The following is an 18,880-nucleotide window of genomic DNA, read 5'->3' as shown; positions in this document are numbered from 1 at the left end:
GGCAGTCTTGAAGCAATAGGTAGCGTAAGAGGGTTCTAGCACAGCTTTCGCCCTCGCTCTTGATCACGGTCTACGTGACGCTGGCGGTAACAAAGGACGTCACACGTCCGCCGCTATGGCTGAGGGTAACGCAGGTGAACACTCTCAATGTTCGTATACAGACTACATAAATACCCAAGAAAGTAGCAGGGGGGACAGCGGCCGATGTAGCTCAGTTGGAAGAGCACCGGACGCGTTATTCGGAGGTCGTGGGTTCGGATCCCACCATCGGCACGTTGTTTTTTCTTCTGCTTTGTGTCTAATTATCTTTCGCCTAAACAGATTACATTACTAATTTCTGTGATTATCCAAGTAAACTTAAAAAAAAAGAAAAACAGAAAAATGACATAAAGTACCATCCCCAACGCTTTCCTTGGCCTCGCCGACTGTTGGCTTCTTTCCGTCATGTATTATAACGAGCACCCTCATTTCCCCTTGATTGATCTGCTTGTAGTTTACGGGGGTGTCGGTTCTGGCAGTCTTGAAGCCATAGGTAGCGTAAGAGAGTTCTAGCACAGCTTTCGCCCTCGCTCTTGATCACGGTCTACGTGACGCTGGCGGTAACAAAGGACGTCACACGTCCGCCGCTATGGCTGAGGGTAACGCAGGTGAACACTCTCAATGTTCGTATACAGACTACATAAATACCCAAGAAAGTAGCAGGAGGGACAGCGGCCGATGTAGCTCAGTTGGAAGAGCACCGGACGCGTTATTTGGAGGTCGTAGGTTCGGATCCCACTATCGGCACGTTCTTTTTTCTTCTACTTTGTGTCTAATTATCTTTCCCCTAAACAGATTACATTACTAATTTCTGTGATTATCCAAGTAAACATTAAAAAAAAAGAAAAAAAGAAAAATGACATAAAGTACCATCCCCAACGCTTTCCTTGGCCTCGCCGACTGTTGGCTTCTTTCCTTCATGTATTATAACGAGCACCCTCATTTCCCCTTGATTCATCTGCTTGTAGCTTAGGGGGTCTCAGTTCTGGCAGTCTTGAAGCCATAGGTAGCGTAAGAGGGTTCTAGCACAGCTTTCGCCCTCGCTCTTGATCACGTTCTACGGGACGCTGGCGGGAACAAAGGACGTCCCACGTCCGCCGCTATGGCTGAGGGTGGCGCTGGTGAACACTCTCAAGGTTCGTATACAGACAACATAAATACCCAAGAAAGTAGCAGGGGGGACAGCGGCCGATGTAGCTCAGTTGGAAGAGCACCGGATGCGTTATTCAGAGGTCGTGGGTTTGGATCCCACCTTCGGCAAGTTGTTTTTTCTTCTACTTTGTGTTTAATTATCTTTCCCCTAAACAGATTACATTACTAATTTCTGTGATTATCCAAGTAAACATTAAAAAAAAAAGAAAAATGACATAATGTACCATCCCCAATGCTTTCCTTGGCCTCGCCGACAGTTGGCTTCTTTCCTTCATGTATTATAACGAGCACCCTCATTTCCCCTTGATTGATCTGCTTGTAGCTTACGGGGGTTTCGGTTCTGGAAGTCTTGAAGCCATAGGTAGAGTAAGAGGGTTCTAGCACAGCTTTCGCCCTCGCTCTTGATCACGTTGTACGTGACGCTGGCGGTAACAATGGACGTCCCACGTCCGCTGCTATGGCTGAGGGTGGCGCTGGTGAACACTCTCAAGGTTCGTATACAGACTACATAAATACCCAAGAAAGTAGCAGGGGGGACAGCGGCCGATGTAGCTCAGTTGGAAGAGCACCGGACGCGTTATTCGGAGGTCGTGGGTTCGGATCCCACCATCGGCACGTTGTTTTTTCTTCTACTGTGTGTCTATTTATCTTTCCCCTAAAGAGATTACATTACTAATTTCTGTGATTATCCAAGTAAACATTAAAAAAAAAAGAAAAAAAGTAAAATGACATAAAGTACCATCCCCAACGCTTTCCTTGGCCTCGCCGACTGTTGGCTTCTTTCCTTCGTGTATTATAACGAGCACCCTCATTTCCCCTTGATCGATCTGCTTGTAGCTTACGGGGGTCTCGGCTCTGGCAGTCTTGAAGCCATAGGCGGCGTAAGAGTGTTCTAGCACAGCTTTCGCCCTCGCTCTTGATCACGTTGTACGTGACGCTGGCGGTAACAAAGGACGTCCCACGTCCGCCGCTATGGCTGAGGGTGGCGCTGGTGAACACTCTCAAGGCTCGTATACAGACAACATAAATACCCAAGAAAGTAGCAGGAGGGACAGCGGCCGATGTAGCTCAGTTGGAAGAGCACCGGACGCGTTATTTGGAGGTCGTAGGTTCGGATCCCACTATCGGCACGTTCTTTTTTCTTCTACTTTGTGTCTAATTATCTTTCCCCTAAACAGATTACGTTACTAATTTCTGTGATTATCCAAGTAAACATTAAAAAAAAAAAGAAAAAAAGAAAAATGACATAAAGTACTATCCCCAACGCTTTCCTTGGCCTCGCCGACTGTTGGCTTCTTTCCTTCATGTATTATAACGAGCACCCTCATTTCCCCTTGATTGATCTGCTTGTAGCTTAGGGGGTCTCAGTTCTGGCAGTCTTGAAGCCATAGGTAGCGTAAGAAGGTTCTAGCACAGCTTTCGCCCTCGCTCTTGATCACGTTCTACGTGACGCTGGCGGGAACAAAGGACGTCCCACGTCCGCCGCTATGGCTGAGGGTGGCGCTGGTGAACACTCTCAAGGTTCGTATACAGACAACATAAATACCCAAGAAAGTAGCAGGGGGGACAGCGGCCGATGTAACTCAGTTGGAAGAGCACCGGATGCGTTATTCGGAGGTCGTGGGTTCGGATCCCACCTTCGGCAAGTTGTTTTTTCTTCTACTTTGTGTTTAATTATCTTTCCCCTAAACAGATTACATTACTAATTTCTGTGATTATCCAAGTAAACGTTAAAAAAAAAAGAAAAATGACATAATGTACCATCCCCAATGCTTTCCTTGGCCTCGCCGACAGTTGGCTTCTTTCCTTCATGTATTATAACGAGCACCCTCGTTTCCCCTTGATTGATCTGCTTGTAGCTTACGGGGGTTTCGGTTCTGGAAGTCTTGAAGCCATAGGTAGAGTAAGAGGGTTCTAGCACAGCTTTCGCCCTCGCTCTTGATCACGTTGTACGTGACGCTGGCGGTAACAATGGACGTCCCACGTCCGCTGCTATGGCTGAGGGTGGCGCTGGTGAACACTCTCAACGTTCGTATACAGACAATATAAATACCCAAGAAAGTAGCAGGGGGGACAGCGGCCGATGTAGCTCAGTTGGAAGAGCACCGGACGCGTTATTCGGAGGTCGTGGGTTCGGATCCCACCATCGGCACGTTGTTTTTTCTTCTACTTTGTGTCTAATTATATTTCCCCTAAACAGATTACATTACTAATTTCTGTGATTATCCAAAAAAACATTAAAAAAAGAAAAATGACATAAAGTACCATCCCCAACGCTTTCCTTGGCCTCGCCGACTGTTGGCTTCTTTCCTTCATGTATTATAACGAGCACCCTCATTTCCCCTTGATTGATCTGCTTGTAGTTTACGGGGGTCTCGGTTCTGGCAGTCTTGAAGCCATAAGTAGCGTAATAGGGTTCTAGCACAGCTTTCGCCCACGCTCTTGATCACGTTCTACGTGACGCTGGCGGTAACAAAGGACGTCCCACGTCCGCCGCTATGGTTGAGGGTGGCGCAGGTGAACACTCTCAAGGTTCGTATACAGACAACATAAATACCCAAGAAAGTAGCAGGAGGGACAGCGGCCGATGTAGCTCAGTTGGAACAGCACCGAAGCGTTATTCGGAGGTCGTGCGTTCGGATCCCACCATCGGCACGTTGTTTTTTCTTCTACTTTGTGTCTAATTATCTTTCCCCTAAACAGATTACATTACTAATTTCTGTGATTATCCAAGTAAACATTAAAAAAAGAAAAATGACGTAAAGTACCATCCCCAACGCTTTCCTTGGCCTCGCCGACTGTTGGCTTCTTTCCTTCATGTATTATAACGAGCACCCTCACTTCCCCTTGATTGATCTGCTTGTAGCTTACGGGGGTCTCGGTTCTGGCAGCCTTGAAGCCATAGGCAGCGTAAAAGGGTTCTAGCTCAGCTTTCGCCCTCGCTGTTGATCACGTTCTACGTGACGCTGGCGGTAACAAAGGACGTCCCACGTTCGCCGCTATGGCTGAGGGTTTCGCTGGTGAACACTCTCAAGGTTCGTATGCAGACAACATAAATACCCAAGAAAGTAGCAGGGGGATAGCGGCCGATGTAGCTCAGTTGGAAGAGCACCGGACGCGTTGTTCGGAGGTCGTGGGTTTGGATCCCACCATCGGCACGTTGTTTTTTCTTCTACTTTGTGTCTAATTATCTTTCCCCTAAACAGATTACATTACTAATTTCTGTGATTATCCAAGTAAACATTAAAAAAAGAAAAATGACATAAAGTACCATCCCCAACGCTTTCCTTGGCCTCGCCGACTGTTGGCTTCTTTCCTTCATGTATTATAACGAGCACCCTCATTTCCCCTTGATTGATCTGCTTGTAGTTTACGGGGGTCTCGGTTCTGGTAGTCTTGAAGCCATAGGTAGCGTAAGAGGGTTCTAGCACAGCTTTCGCCCTCGCTCTTGATCACGTTCTACGTGACGTTGGCGGTAACAAAGGACGTCCCACGTCCGCCGCTATGGCTGAGGGTGGCGCAGGTGAACACTCTCAAGGTTCGTATACAGACAACATAAATACCCAAGAAAGTAGCAGGGGGACAGCGGCCGATGTAGCTCCGTTGGAAGAGCACCGGACGCGTTATTCGGAGGTCGTGGGTTCAGATCCCACCATCGGCACGTTGTTTTTCTTCTACTTTGTGTCTAATTATCTTTCCCCAAAAAGATTACATTACTAATTTCTGTGATTATCCAAGTAAATATTAAAAAAAGAAAAATGCATAAAGTACCATCCCCAACACTTTCCTTGGCCACGCCGACTGTTGGCTTCTTTCCTTCATGTATTATAACGTGCACCCTCATTTCCCCTTGATTGATCTGCTTGTAGCTTACGGGGGTACGGTTCTGGCAGTCTTGAAGCCATAGGTAGCGTAAGAGGGTTCTAGCACAGCTTTCGCCCTCGCGTTCTACGTGACGCTGGCGGTAACAAATCACGTCCCACGTTCGCCGCTATGGCAGAGGGTGGCGCTGGTGAACACTCTCAAGGTTCGTATACGACAACATAAATACCCAAGAAAGTAGCAGGGGGGACAGCGGCCGATGTAGCTCAGTTGGAAGAGCACCGGACGCGTTATTCGGAGGTCGTGGGTTCGGATCCCACCATCGGCACGTTGTTTTTTCTTCTGCTTTGTGTCTAATTATCTTTCGCCTAAACATATTACATTACTAATTTCTGTGATTATCCAAGTAAACATTAAAAAAAAGAAAAACAGAAAAATGACATAAAGTACCATCCCCAACGCTTTCCTTGGCCTCGCCGACTGTTGGCTTCTTTCCGTCATGTATTATAACGAGCACCCTCATTTCCCCTTGATTGATCTGCTTGTAGTTTACGGGGGTGTCGGATCTGGCAGTCTTGAAGCCATAGGTAGCGTAAGAGGGTTCTAGCACAGCTTTCGCCCTCGCTCTTGATCACGGTCTACGTGACGCTGGCGGTAACAAAGGACGTCCCACGTCCGCCGCTATGGCTGAGGGTAACGCAGGTGAACACTCTCAAGGTTCGTATACAGACTACATAAATACCCAAGAAAGTAGCAGGGGGGACAGCGGCCAATGTAGCTCAGTTGGAAGAGCACCGGACGCGTTATTCGGAGGTCGTGGGTTCGGATCCCACCATCGGCACGTTGTTTTTTCTTCTACTTTGTGTCTAATTATCTTTCCCCTAAACAGATTACATTACTAATTTCTGTGATTATCCAAGTAAACATTAAAAAAAGAAAAAAAGAAAAATGACATAAAGTACCATCCCCAACGCTTTCCTTGGCCTCGCCGACTGTTGGCTTCTTTCCGTCATGTATTATAACGAGCACCCTCATTTCCCCTTGATTGATCTGCTTGTAGTTTACGGGGGTCTCGGTTCTGGCAGTCTTGAAGCCATAGGTTGCGTAAGAGGGTTCTAGCACAGCTTTCGCCCACGCTCTTGATCACGTTCTACGTGACGCTGGCGGCAACAAAGGACGTCCCACGTCCGCCGCTATTGCTGAGGGTGGCGCAGGCGAACACTCTCAAGGTTCGTATACAGACAACATAAATACCCAAGAAAGTAGCAGGAGGGACAGCGGCCGATGTAGCTCAGTTGGAAGAGCACCGAAGCGTTATTCGGAGGTCGTGGGTTCGGATCCCACCATCGGCACGTTGTTTTTTCTTCTACTTTGTGTCTTATTATCTTTCCCCTAAACAGATTACATTACTAATTTCTGTGATTATCCAAGTAAACATTAAAAAAAGAAAAGTACATAAAGTACCATCCCCAATGCTTTCCTTGGCCTCGCCGACTGTTGGCTTCTTTCCTTCATGTATTATAACGAGCACCCTCACTTCCCCTTGATTGATCTGCTTGTAGTTTACGGGGGTCTCGGCTCTGGTAGTCTTGAAGCCATAGGTAGCGTAAGAGTGTTCTAGCACAGCTTTCGCCCTCGCTCATGATCACGTTCTACGTGACGTTGGCGGTAACAAAGGACGTCCCACGTCCGCCGCTATGGCTGAGGGTGGCGCAGGTGAACACTCTCAAGGTTCGTATACAGACAACATAAATACCCAAGAAAGTAGCAGGGGGACAGCGGCCGATGTAGCTCCGTTGGAAGAGCACCGGACGCGTTATTCGGAGGTCGTGGGTTCTGATCCCACCATCGGCACGTTGTTTTTCTTCTACTTTGTGTCTAATTATCTTTCCCCAAAAAGATTACATTACTAATTTCTGTGATTATCCAAGTAAACATTACAAAAAAGAAAAATGACATAAAGTACCATCCCCAACTCTTTCCTTGGCCTCGCCGACTGTTGGCTTCTTTCCTTCATGTATTATAACGAGCACCCTCATTTCCCCTTGATTGATCTGCTTGTACCTTACGGGGGTACGGTTCTGGCAGTCTTGCAGCCATAGGTAGCGTAAGAGGGTTCTAGCACAGCTTTCGCCCTCGCGTTCTACGTGACGCTGGCGGTAACAAAGTACGTCCCACGTTCGCCGCTATGGCTGAGGGTGGCGCTGATGAACACTCTCAAGGTTCGTATACAGACAACATAAATACCCAAGAAAGTAGCAGGGGGGACAGCGGCCGATGTAGCTCAGTTGGAAGAGCACCGGACGCGTTATTCGGAGGTCGTGGGTTCGGATCCCACCATCGGCACGTTGTTTTTTCTTCTACTTTGTGTCTAATTATCTTTCCCCTAAACAGATTACATTACTAATTTCTGTGATTATCCAAGTAAACATTAAAAAAAGAAAAATGACATAAAGTACCATCCCCAACGCTTTCCTTGGCCTCGCCGACTGTTGGCTTCTTTCCTTCATGTATTATAACGAGCACCCTCATTTCCCCTTGATTGATCTGCTTGTAGTTTACGGGGGTCTCGGTTCTGGCAGTCTTGAAGCCATAGGTTGCGTAAGAGGGTTCTAGCACAGCTTTCGCCCACGCTCTTGATCACGTTCTACGTGACGCTGGCGGCAACAAAGGAGGTCCCACGTCCGCCGCTATGGCTGAGGGTGGCGCAGGCGAACACTCTCAAGGTTCGTATACAGACAACATAAATACCCAAGAAAGTAGCAGGAGGGACAGCGGCCGATGTAGCTCAGTTGGAAGAGCACCGAAGCGTTATTCGGAGGTCGTGGGTTCGGATCCCACCATCGGCACGTTGTTTTTTCTTCTACTTTGTGTCTAATTATCTTTCCCCTAAACAGATTACATTACTAATTTCTGTGATTATCCAAGTAAACATTAAAAAAAGAAAAATGACATAAAGTACCATCCCCAACGCTTTCCTTGGCCTCGCCGACCGTTGGCTTCTTTCCTTCATGTATTATAACGAGCACCCTCATTCCCCCTTGATTGATCTGCTTGTAGCTTACGGGGCTCTCGGTTCTGGCAGTCTTGAAGCCGTAGGTAGCGTAAGAGGGTTCTAGCACAGCTCTCGCCCTCGCTCTTGATCACGTTCTACGTGACGCTGGCGGTAACAAATGAGGTCCCACGTCCGCCGCTATGGCTGAGGGTGGCGCTGGTGAACACTCTCAAGGTTCGTATACAGACAACATAAATACCCAATGAAGTAGCAGGGGGGACAGCGGCCGATGTAGCTCAGTTGGAAGAGCACCGGACGCGTTATTCGGAGGTCGTGGGTTCGGATCCCACCATCGGCATGTTGTTTTTTCTTTTACTTTGTGTCTAATTATCTTTCCCCAAAAAGATTACATTACTAATTTCTGTGATTATCCAAGTAAACATTACAAAAAAGAAAAATGACATAAAGTACCATCCCCAACGCTTTCCTTGGCCTCGCCGACTGTTGGCTTCTTTCCTTCATGTATTATAACGAGCACCCTCATTTCCCCTTGATTGATCTGCTTGTAGCTTACGGGGGTACGGTTCTGGCAGTCTTGAAGCCATAGATAGCGTAAGAGGGTTCTAGCACAGCTTTCGCCCTCGCGTTCTACGTGACGCTGGCGGTAACAAAGGACGTCTCACGTTCGCCGCTATGGCTGAGGGTGGCGCTGGTGAACACTCTCAAGGTTCGTATACAGACAACATAAATACCCAATGAAGTAGCAGGGGGGACAGCGGCCGATGTAGCTCAGTTGGAAGAGCACCGGACGCGTTATTCGGAGGTCGTGGGTTCGGATCCCACCATCGGCATGTTGTTTTTTCTTATACTTTGTGTCTAATTATCTTTCCCCAAAAATATTACATGACTAATTTCTGTGATTATCCAAGTAAACATTACAAAAAAGAAAAATGACATAAAGTACCATCCCCAATGCTTTCCTTGGCCTCGCCGACTGTTGGCTTCTTTCCTTCATGTTTTATAACGAGCACCCTCATTTCCCCTTGATTGATCTGCTTGTAGCTTACGGGGGTACGGCTCTGGCAGTCTTGAAGCCATAGATAGCGTAAGAGGGTTCTAGCACAGCTTTCGCCCTCGCGTTCTACGTGACGCTGGCGGTAACAAAGGACGTCTCACGTTCGCCGCTATGGCTGAGGGTGGCGCTGGTGAACACTCTCAAGGTTCGTATACAGACAACATAAATACCCAATGAAGTAGCAGGGGGGGACAGCGGCCGATGTAGCTCAGTTGGAAGAGCACCGGACGCGTTATTCGGAGGTCGTGGGTTCGGATCCCACCATCGGCATGTTGTTTTTCTCTTATACTTTGTGTCTAATTATCTTTCCCCAAAAAGATTACATTACTAATTTCTGTGATTATCCAAGTAAACATTACAAAAAAGAAAAATGACATAAAGTACCATCCCCAACGCTTTCCTTGGCCTCGCCGACTGTTGGCTTCTTTCCTTCATGTATTATAACGAGCACCCTCATTTCCCCTTGATTGATCTGCTTGTAGCTTACGGGGGTACGGTTCTGGCAGTCTTGAAGCCATAGATAGCGTAAGAGGGTTCTAGCACAGCTTTCGCCCTCGCGTTTTACGTGACGCTGGCGGTAACAAAGGACGTCTCACGTTCGCCGCTATGGCTGAGGGTGGCGCTGGTGAACACTCTCAAGGTTCGTATGCAGACAACATAAATACCCAAGAAAGTAGCAGGGGGGACAGCGGCCGATGTAGCTCAGTTGGAAGAGCACCGGACGCGTTATTCGGAGGTCGTGGGTTCGGATCCCACCATCGGCACGTTGTTTTTTCTTTTACTTTGTGTCTATCTTTCCCCTAAACAGATTACATTACTAATTTCTGTGATTATCCAAGTAAACATTAAAAAAAGAAAAATGACATAAAGTACCATCCCCAACGCTTTCCTTGGCTTCGCCGACTGTTGGCTTCTTTCCTTCATGTATTATAACGAGCACCCTCATTTCCCCTTGATTGATCTGCTTGTAGCTTACGGCGGTCTCGGTTCTGGCAGTCTTGGAGCCATAGATAGCGTAAGAGGGTTCTAGCACAGCTTTCGCCCTCGCTCTTGATCACGGTCTACGTGACGCTGGCGGTAACAAAGGACGTCCCACGTCCGCCGCTATGGCTGAGGGTAACGCAGGTGAACACTCTCAAGGTTCATATACAGACTACATAAATACCCAAGAAAGTAGCAGTGGGGACAGCGGCCGATGTAGCTCAGTTGGAAGAGCACCGGACGCGTTATTCGGAGGTCGTGGGTTCGTATCCCACCATGGGCCGGTTTTTTTTCTTCTACTTTGTGTCTAATTATCTTTCCCCTAAACAGATTACATTACTAATTTCTGTGATTATCCAAGTAAACATTAAAAAAAAAGAAAAAAAGTAAAATGACATAAAGTACCATCCCCATCGCTTTCCTTGGCCTCACCGACTGTTGGCTTCTTTCCTTCGTGTATTATAACGAGCACCCTCATTTCCCCTTGATCGATCTGCTTGTAGCTTACGGGGGTCTCGGCTCTGGCAGTCTTGAAGCCATAGGCGGCGTAAGAGGGTTCTAGCACAGCTTTCGCCCTCGCTCTTGATCACGTTGTACGTGACGCTGGCGGTAACAAAGGACGTCCCACGTCCGCCGCTATGGCTGAGGGTGGCGCTGGTGAACACTCTCAAGGTTCGTGTACAGACAACATAAATACCCAAGAAAGTAGCAGGAGGGACAGCGACCGATGTAGCTCAGTTGGAAGAGCACCGGACGCGTTATTCGGAGGTCGTAGGTTCGGATCCCTCTATCGGCACGTTCTTTTTTCTTCTACTTTGTGTCTAATTATCTTTCCCCTAAACAGATTACATTACTAATTTCTGTGATTATCCAAGTAAACATTAAAAAAAAGAAAAAAAGAAAAATGACATAAAGTACCATCCCCAACGCTTTCCTTGGCCTCGCCGACTGTTGGCTTCTTTCCTTCATGTATTATAACGAGCACCCTCATTTCCCCTTGATTTATCTGCTTGTAGCTTAGGGGGTCTCAGTTCTGGCAGTCTTGAAGCCATAGGTAGCGTAAGAGGGTTCTAGCACAGCTTTCGCCCTCGCTCTTGATCACGTTCTACGTGACGCTGGCGGGAACAAAGGATGTCCCACGTCCGCCGCTATGGCTGAGGGTGGCGCTGGTGAACTCTCTCAAGGTTCGTATACAGACAACATAAATACATAAGAAAGTATCAGGGGGGACAGCGGCCGATGTAGCTCAGTTGGAAGAGCTCCGGACGCGTTATTCGGAGGTCGTGGGTTCGGATCCCGCCATCGGCACGTTGTTTTTTCTTCTACTTTGTGTCTAATTATCTTTCCCCTAAATAGATTACATTACTAATTTCGGTGATTATCCAAGTAAACATTAAAAAAAGAAAAAAAGAAAAATGACATAAAGTACCATCCCCAACGCTTTCCTTGGCCTCGCCGACTGTTGGCTTCTTTCCTTCATGTATTATAAAGAGCACCCTCATTTCCCCTTGATTGATCTGCTTGTAGTTTACGGGGGTCTCGGTTCTGGCAGTCTTGAAGCCATAGGTAGCGTAAGAGGGTTCTAGCACAGCTTTCGCCCACGCTCTTGATCACGTTCTACGTGACGCTGGCGGTAACAAAGGACGTCCCACGTCCGCCGCTATGGCTGAGGGTGGCGCAGGTGAACACTCTCAAGGTTCGTATACAGACAACATAAATACCCAAGAAAGTAGCAGGAGGGACAGCGGCCGATGTAGCTCAGTTGGAAGAGCACCGGACGCGTTATTCGGAGGTCGTAGGTTCGGATCCCACTATCGGCACGTTCTTTTTTCTTCTACTTTGTGTCTAATTATCTTTCCCCTAAACAGATTACATTACTAATTTCTGTGATTATCCAAGTAAACATTAAAAAAAAGAAAAAAAGAAAAATGACATAAAGTACCATCCCCAACGCTTTCCTTGGCCTCGCCGACTGTTGGCTTCTTTCCTTCATGTATTATAACGAGCACCCTCATTTCCCCTTGATTTATCTGCTTGTAGCTTAGGGGGTCTCAGTTCTGGCAGTCTTGAAGCCATAGGTAGCGTAAGAGGGTTCTAGCACAGCTTTCGCCCTCGCTCTTGATCACGTTCTACGTGACGCTGGCGGGAACAAAGGATGTCCCACGTTCGCCGCTATGGCTGAGGGTGGCGCTGGTGAACACTCTCAAGGTTCGTATACAGACAACATAAATACCCAATGAAGTAGCAGGGGGGGACAGCGGCCGATGTAGCTCAGTTGGAAGAGCACCGGACGCGTTATTCGGAGGTCGTGGGTTCGGATCCCACCATCGGCATGTTGTTTTTTCTTATACTTTGTGTCTAATTATCTTTCCCCAAAAAGATTACATTACTAATTTCTGTGATTATCCAAGTAAACATTACAAAAAAGAAAAATGACATAAAGTACCATCCCCAACGCTTTCCTTGGCCTCGCCGACTGTTGGCTTCTTTCCTTCATGTATTATAACGAGCACCCTCATTTCCCCTTGATTGATCTGCTTGTAGCTTACGGGGGTACGGTTCTGGCAGTCTTGAAGCCATAGATAGCGTAAGAGGGTTCTAGCACAGCTTTCGCCCTCGCGTTCTACGTGACGCTGGCGGTAACAAAGGACGTCTCACGTTCGCCGCTATGGCTGAGGGTGGCGCTGGTGAACACTCTCAAGGTTCGTATGCAGACAACATAAATACCCAAGAAAGTAGCAGGGGGGACAGCGGCCGATGTAGCTCAGTTGGAAGAGCACCGGACGCGTTATTCGGAGGTCGTGGGTTCGGATCCCACCATCGGCACGTTGTTTTTTCTTTTACTTTGTGTCTATCTTTCCCCTAAACAGATTACATTACTAATTTCTGTGATTATCCAAGTAAACATTAAAAAAAGAAAAATGACATAAAGTACCATCCCCAACGCTTTCCTTGGCTTCGCCGACTGTTGGCTTCTTTCCTTCATGTATTATAACGAGCACCCTCATTTCCCCTTGATTGATCGGCTTGTAGCTTACGGCGGTCTCGGTTCTGGCAGTCTTGGAGCCATAGATAGCGTAAGAGGGTTCTAGCACAGCTTTCGCCCTCGCTCTTGATCACGGTCTACGTGACGCTGGCGGTAACAAAGGACGTCCCACGTCCGCCGCTATGGCTGAGGGTAACGCAGGTGAACACTCTCAAGGTTCATATACAGACTACATAAATACCCAAGAAAGTAGCAGTGGGGACAGCGGCCGATGTAGCTCAGTTGGAAGAGCACCGGACGCGTTATTCGGAGGTCGTGGGTTCGTATCCCACCATGGGCCGGTTTTTTTTCTTCTACTTTGTGTCTAATTATCTTTCCCCTAAACAGATTACATTACTAATTTCTGTGATTATCCAAGTAAACATTAAAAAAAAAAAGAAAAAAAGTAAAATGACATAAAGTACCATCCCCATCGCTTTCCTTGGCCTCACCGACTGTTGGCTTCTTTCCTTCGTGTATTATAACGAGCACCCTCATTTCCCCTTGATCGATCTGCTTGTAGCTTACGGGGGTCTCGGCTCTGGCAGTCTTGAAGCCATAGGCGGCGTAAGAGGGTTCTAGCACAGCTTTCGCCCTCGCTCTTGATCACGTTGTACGTGACGCTGGCGGTAACAAAGGACGTCCCACGTCCGCCGCTATGGCTGAGGGTGGCGCTGGTGAACACTCTCAAGGTTCGTGTACAGACAACATAAATACCCAAGAAAGTAGCAGGAGGGACAGCGACCGATGTAGCTCAGTTGGAAGAGCACCGGACGCGTTATTCGGAGGTCGTAGGTTCGGATCCCTCTATCGGCACGTTCTTTTTTCTTCTACTTTGTGTCTAATTATCTTTCCCCTAAACAGATTACATTACTAATTTCTGTGATTATCCAAGTAAACATTAAAAAAAAGAAAAAAAGAAAAATGACATAAAGTACCATCCCCAACGCTTTCCTTGGCCTCGCCGACTGTTGGCTTCTTTCCTTCATGTATTATAACGAGCACCCTCATTTCCCCTTGATTTATCTGCTTGTAGCTTAGGGGGTCTCAGTTCTGGCAGTCTTGAAGCCATAGGTAGCGTAAGAGGGTTCTAGCACAGCTTTCGCCCTCGCTCTTGATCACGTTCTACGTGACGCTGGCGGGAACAAAGGATGTCCCACGTTCGCCGCTATGGCTGAGGGTGGCGCTGGTGAACACTCTCAAGGTTCGTATGCAGACAACATAAATACCCAAGAAAGTAGCAGGGGGGACAGCGGCCGATGTAGCTCAGTTGGAAGAGCACCGGACGCGTTATTCGGAGGTCGTGGGTTCGGATCCCACCATCGGCACGTTGTTTTTTCTTCTACTTTGTGTCTAATTATCTTTCCCCTAAACAGATTACATTACTAATTTCTGTTATTATCCAAGTAAACATTAAAAAAAGAAAAATGACATAAAGTACCATCCCCAACGCTTTCCTTGGCCTCGCCGACTGTTGGCTTCTTTCCTTCATGTATTATAACGAGCACCCTCATTTCCCCTTGATTGATCTGCTTGTAGCTTAGGGGGTCTCAGTTCTGGCAGTCTTGAAGCCATAGGTAGCGTAAGAGGGTTCTAGCACAGCTTTCGCCCACGCTCTTGATCACGTTCTACGTGACGCTGGCGGTAACAAAGGACGTCCCACGTCCGCCGCTATGGCTGAGGGTGGCGCAGGTGAACACTCTCAAGGTTCGTATACAGACAACATAAATACCCAAGAAAGTAGCAGGAGGGACAGCGGCCGATGTAGCTCAGTTGGAAGAGCACCGGACGCGTTATTCGGAGGTCGTAGGTTCGGATCCCACTATCGGCACGTTCTTTTTTCTTCTACTTTGTGTCTAATTATCTTTCCCCTAAACAGATTACATTACTAATTTCTGTGATTATCCAAGTAAACATTAAAAAAAAGAAAAAAAGAAAAATGACATAAAGTACCATCCCCAACGCTTTCCTTGGCCTCGCCGACTGTTGGCTTCTTTCCTTCATGTATTATAACGAGCACCCTCATTTCCCCTTGATTTATCTGCTTGTAGCTTAGGGGGTCTCAGTTCTGGCAGTCTTGAAGCCATAGGTAGCGTAAGAGGGTTCTAGCACAGCTTTCGCCCTCGCTCTTGATCACGTTCTACGTGACGCTGGCGGGAACAAAGGATGTCCCACGTTCGCCGCTATGGCTGAGGGTGGCGCTGGTGAACACTCTCAAGGTTCGTATACAGACAACATAAATACCCAATGAAGTAGCAGGGGGGGACAGCGGCCGATGTAGCTCAGTTGGAAGAGCACCGGACGCGTTATTCGGAGGTCGTGGGTTCGGATCCCACCATCGGCATGTTGTTTTTTCTTATACTTTGTGTCTAATTATCTTTCCCCAAAAAGATTACATTACTAATTTCTGTGATTATCCAAGTAAACATTACAAAAAAGAAAAATGACATAAAGTACCATCCCCAACGCTTTCCTTGGCCTCGCCGACTGTTGGCTTCTTTCCTTCATGTATTATAACGAGCACCCTCATTTCCCCTTGATTGATCTGCTTGTAGCTTACGGGGGTACGGTTCTGGCAGTCTTGAAGCCATAGATAGCGTAAGAGGGTTCTAGCACAGCTTTCGCCCTCGCGTTCTACGTGACGCTGGCGGTAACAAAGGACGTCTCACGTTCGCCGCTATGGCTGAGGGTGGCGCTGGTGAACACTCTCAAGGTTCGTATGCAGACAACATAAATACCCAAGAAAGTAGCAGGGGGGACAGCGGCCGATGTAGCTCAGTTGGAAGAGCACCGGACGCGTTATTCGGAGGTCGTGGGTTCGGATCCCACCATCGGCACGTTGTTTTTTCTTTTACTTTGTGTCTATCTTTCCCCTAAACAGATTACATTACTAATTTCTGTGATTATCCAAGTAAACATTAAAAAAAGAAAAATGACATAAAGTACCATCCCCAACGCTTTCCTTGGCTTCGCCGACTGTTGGCTTCTTTCCTTCATGTATTATAACGAGCACCCTCATTTCCCCTTGATTGATCGGCTTGTAGCTTACGGCGGTCTCGGTTCTGGCAGTCTTGGAGCCATAGATAGCGTAAGAGGGTTCTAGCACAGCTTTCGCCCTCGCTCTTGATCACGGTCTACGTGACGCTGGCGGTAACAAAGGACGTCCCACGTCCGCCGCTATGGCTGAGGGTAACGCAGGTGAACACTCTCAAGGTTCATATACAGACTACATAAATACCCAAGAAAGTAGCAGTGGGGACAGCGGCCGATGTAGCTCAGTTGGAAGAGCACCGGACGCGTTATTCGGAGGTCGTGGGTTCGTATCCCACCATGGGCCGGTTTTTTTTCTTCTACTTTGTGTCTAATTATCTTTCCCCTAAACAGATTACATTACTAATTTCTGTGATTATCCAAGTAAACATTAAAAAAAAAAGAAAAAAAGTAAAATGACATAAAGTACCATCCCCATCGCTTTCCTTGGCCTCACCGACTGTTGGCTTCTTTCCTTCGTGTATTATAACGAGCACCCTCATTTCCCCTTGATCGATCTGCTTGTAGCTTACGGGGGTCTCGGCTCTGGCAGTCTTGAAGCCATAGGCGGCGTAAGAGGGTTCTAGCACAGCTTTCGCCCTCGCTCTTGATCACGTTGTACGTGACGCTGGCGGTAACAAAGGACGTCCCACGTCCGCCGCTATGGCTGAGGGTGGCGCTGGTGAACACTCTCAAGGTTCGTGTACAGACAACATAAATACCCAAGAAAGTAGCAGGAGGGACAGCGACCGATGTAGCTCAGTTGGAAGAGCACCGGACGCGTTATTCGGAGGTCGTAGGTTCGGATCCCTCTATCGGCACGTTCTTTTTTCTTCTACTTTGTGTCTAATTATCTTTCCCCTAAACAGATTACATTACTAATTTCTGTGATTATCCAAGTAAACATTAAAAAAAAGAAAAAAAGAAAAATGACATAAAGTACCATCCCCAACGCTTTCCTTGGCCTCGCCGACTGTTGGCTTCTTTCCTTCATGTATTATAACGAGCACCCTCATTTCCCCTTGATTTATCTGCTTGTAGCTTAGGGGGTCTCAGTTCTGGCAGTCTTGAAGCCATAGGTAGCGTAAGAGGGTTCTAGCACAGCTTTCGCCCTCGCTCTTGATCACGTTCTACGTGACGCTGGCGGGAACAAAGGATGTCCCACGTTCGCCGCTATGGCTGAGGGTTGCGCTGGTGAACACTCTCAAGGTTCGTATGCAGACAACATAAATACCCAAGAAAGTAGCAGGGGGGACAGCGGCCGATGTAGCTCAGTTGGAAGAGCACCGGACGCGTTATTCGGAGGTCGTGGGTTCGGATCCCACCATCGGCACGTTGTTTTTTCTTCTACTTTGTGTCTAATTATCTTTCCCCTAAACAGATTACATTACTAATTTCTGTTATTATCCAAGTAAACATTAAAAAAAGAAAAATGACATAAAGTACCATCCCCAACGCTTTCCTTGGCCTCGCCGACTGTTGGCTTCTTTCCTTCATGTATTATAACGAGCACCCTCATTTCCCCTTGATTGATCTGCTTGTAGCTTAGGGGGTCTCAGTTCTGGCAGTCTTGAAGCCATAGGTAGCGTAAGAGGGTTCTAGCACAGCTTTCGCCCTCGCTCTTGATCACGTTCTACGTGACGCTGGCGGGAACAAAGGATGTCCCACGTTCGCCGCTATGGCTGAGGGTGGCGCTGGTGAACACTCTCAAGGTTCGTATACAGACAACATAAATACCCAATGAAGTAGCAGGGGGGGACAGCGGCCGATGTAGCTCAGTTGGAAGAGCACCGGACGCGTTATTCGGAGGTCGTGGGTTCGGATCCCACCATCGGCATGTTGTTTTTTCTTATACTTTGTGTCTAATTATCTTTCCCCAAAAAGATCCTTCCTTTCAGCACACCCGCAATGCTCACTCGTTGGAGAGTATGCCATTCCGATGAGATGGGAAGAGGCGTTTGTAAACGCCACTCCTAGACACTGGTGACACAAAATTGTAGTATCACATCGGGGGAGGCCGAATGGTACCTACAGTGGAAGTAACTGGTCAAAGTGGTGCAATCAGGACGTCCAGTCTTCAGGCGTAGACCATGAATGTCTAGTCATGTTTCGGCTGATCAGTCGAAGGTGCCTCTCTGTGTCGGCTCTTTTTAGTGATATCGCGACAAATTTGGTTGTATTCGGAAACGATTGAGCCGCATCGTAAACTACGTCATTGTCACCAATTCCGCTATGGCCTGGTATGCACTAGTAGATGATTTCGTGACTCTCTCGTAATTTCTTGTGACGCAGATGTCGAATCTCCGCTACAAGTTTCTCACGGTCGCCATGACTCAAGACCGATTGAAGAAATGTTAGGGCAGATTTGGAATCCCAACACACAGCCCATTTCGAGGGGTTTGTGAGAAGGTACAGGGTGGTCCACTCTAAGTGCGAACACGGCTCCGCGTGGCCGCGCTGCGCGGAGCGCCAGCGGATCCGGCGCGTTCGCGCATTGAAGCAAAGCCGCGCAGGCGCACAGGGGCCCGGGGGAGGACCTTCGTGTCGTCTGCTACAGCACCGGCGCGCACCTCGCTTGCATTGCTGGCATTGCTTGCATTGCTCGCTTGCATTGAATTGCATCGCTTGCGCCAGCGCGGTAGCAGACGACACGAAGCTCCTCCCCCGGGCCCCTGTGCGCCTGCGCGGCTTTGCTTCGATGCGCGAACGCACCGGATCCGCTGGCGCTCCGCGGAGCGCGGCCACGCGGAGCCGTGTTCGC

The sequence above is a fragment of the Amblyomma maculatum genome, chromosome 2, assembly GCF_055883805.1.
Source record: "Amblyomma maculatum isolate TAMU_Amacu chromosome 2, ASM5588380v1, whole genome shotgun sequence".
Taxonomy (NCBI): domain Eukaryota; kingdom Metazoa; phylum Arthropoda; class Arachnida; order Ixodida; family Ixodidae; genus Amblyomma; species Amblyomma maculatum.
The sequence above is the reverse complement of the archived record's forward strand: the minus strand, read 5'-3'. Positions refer to the sequence as shown.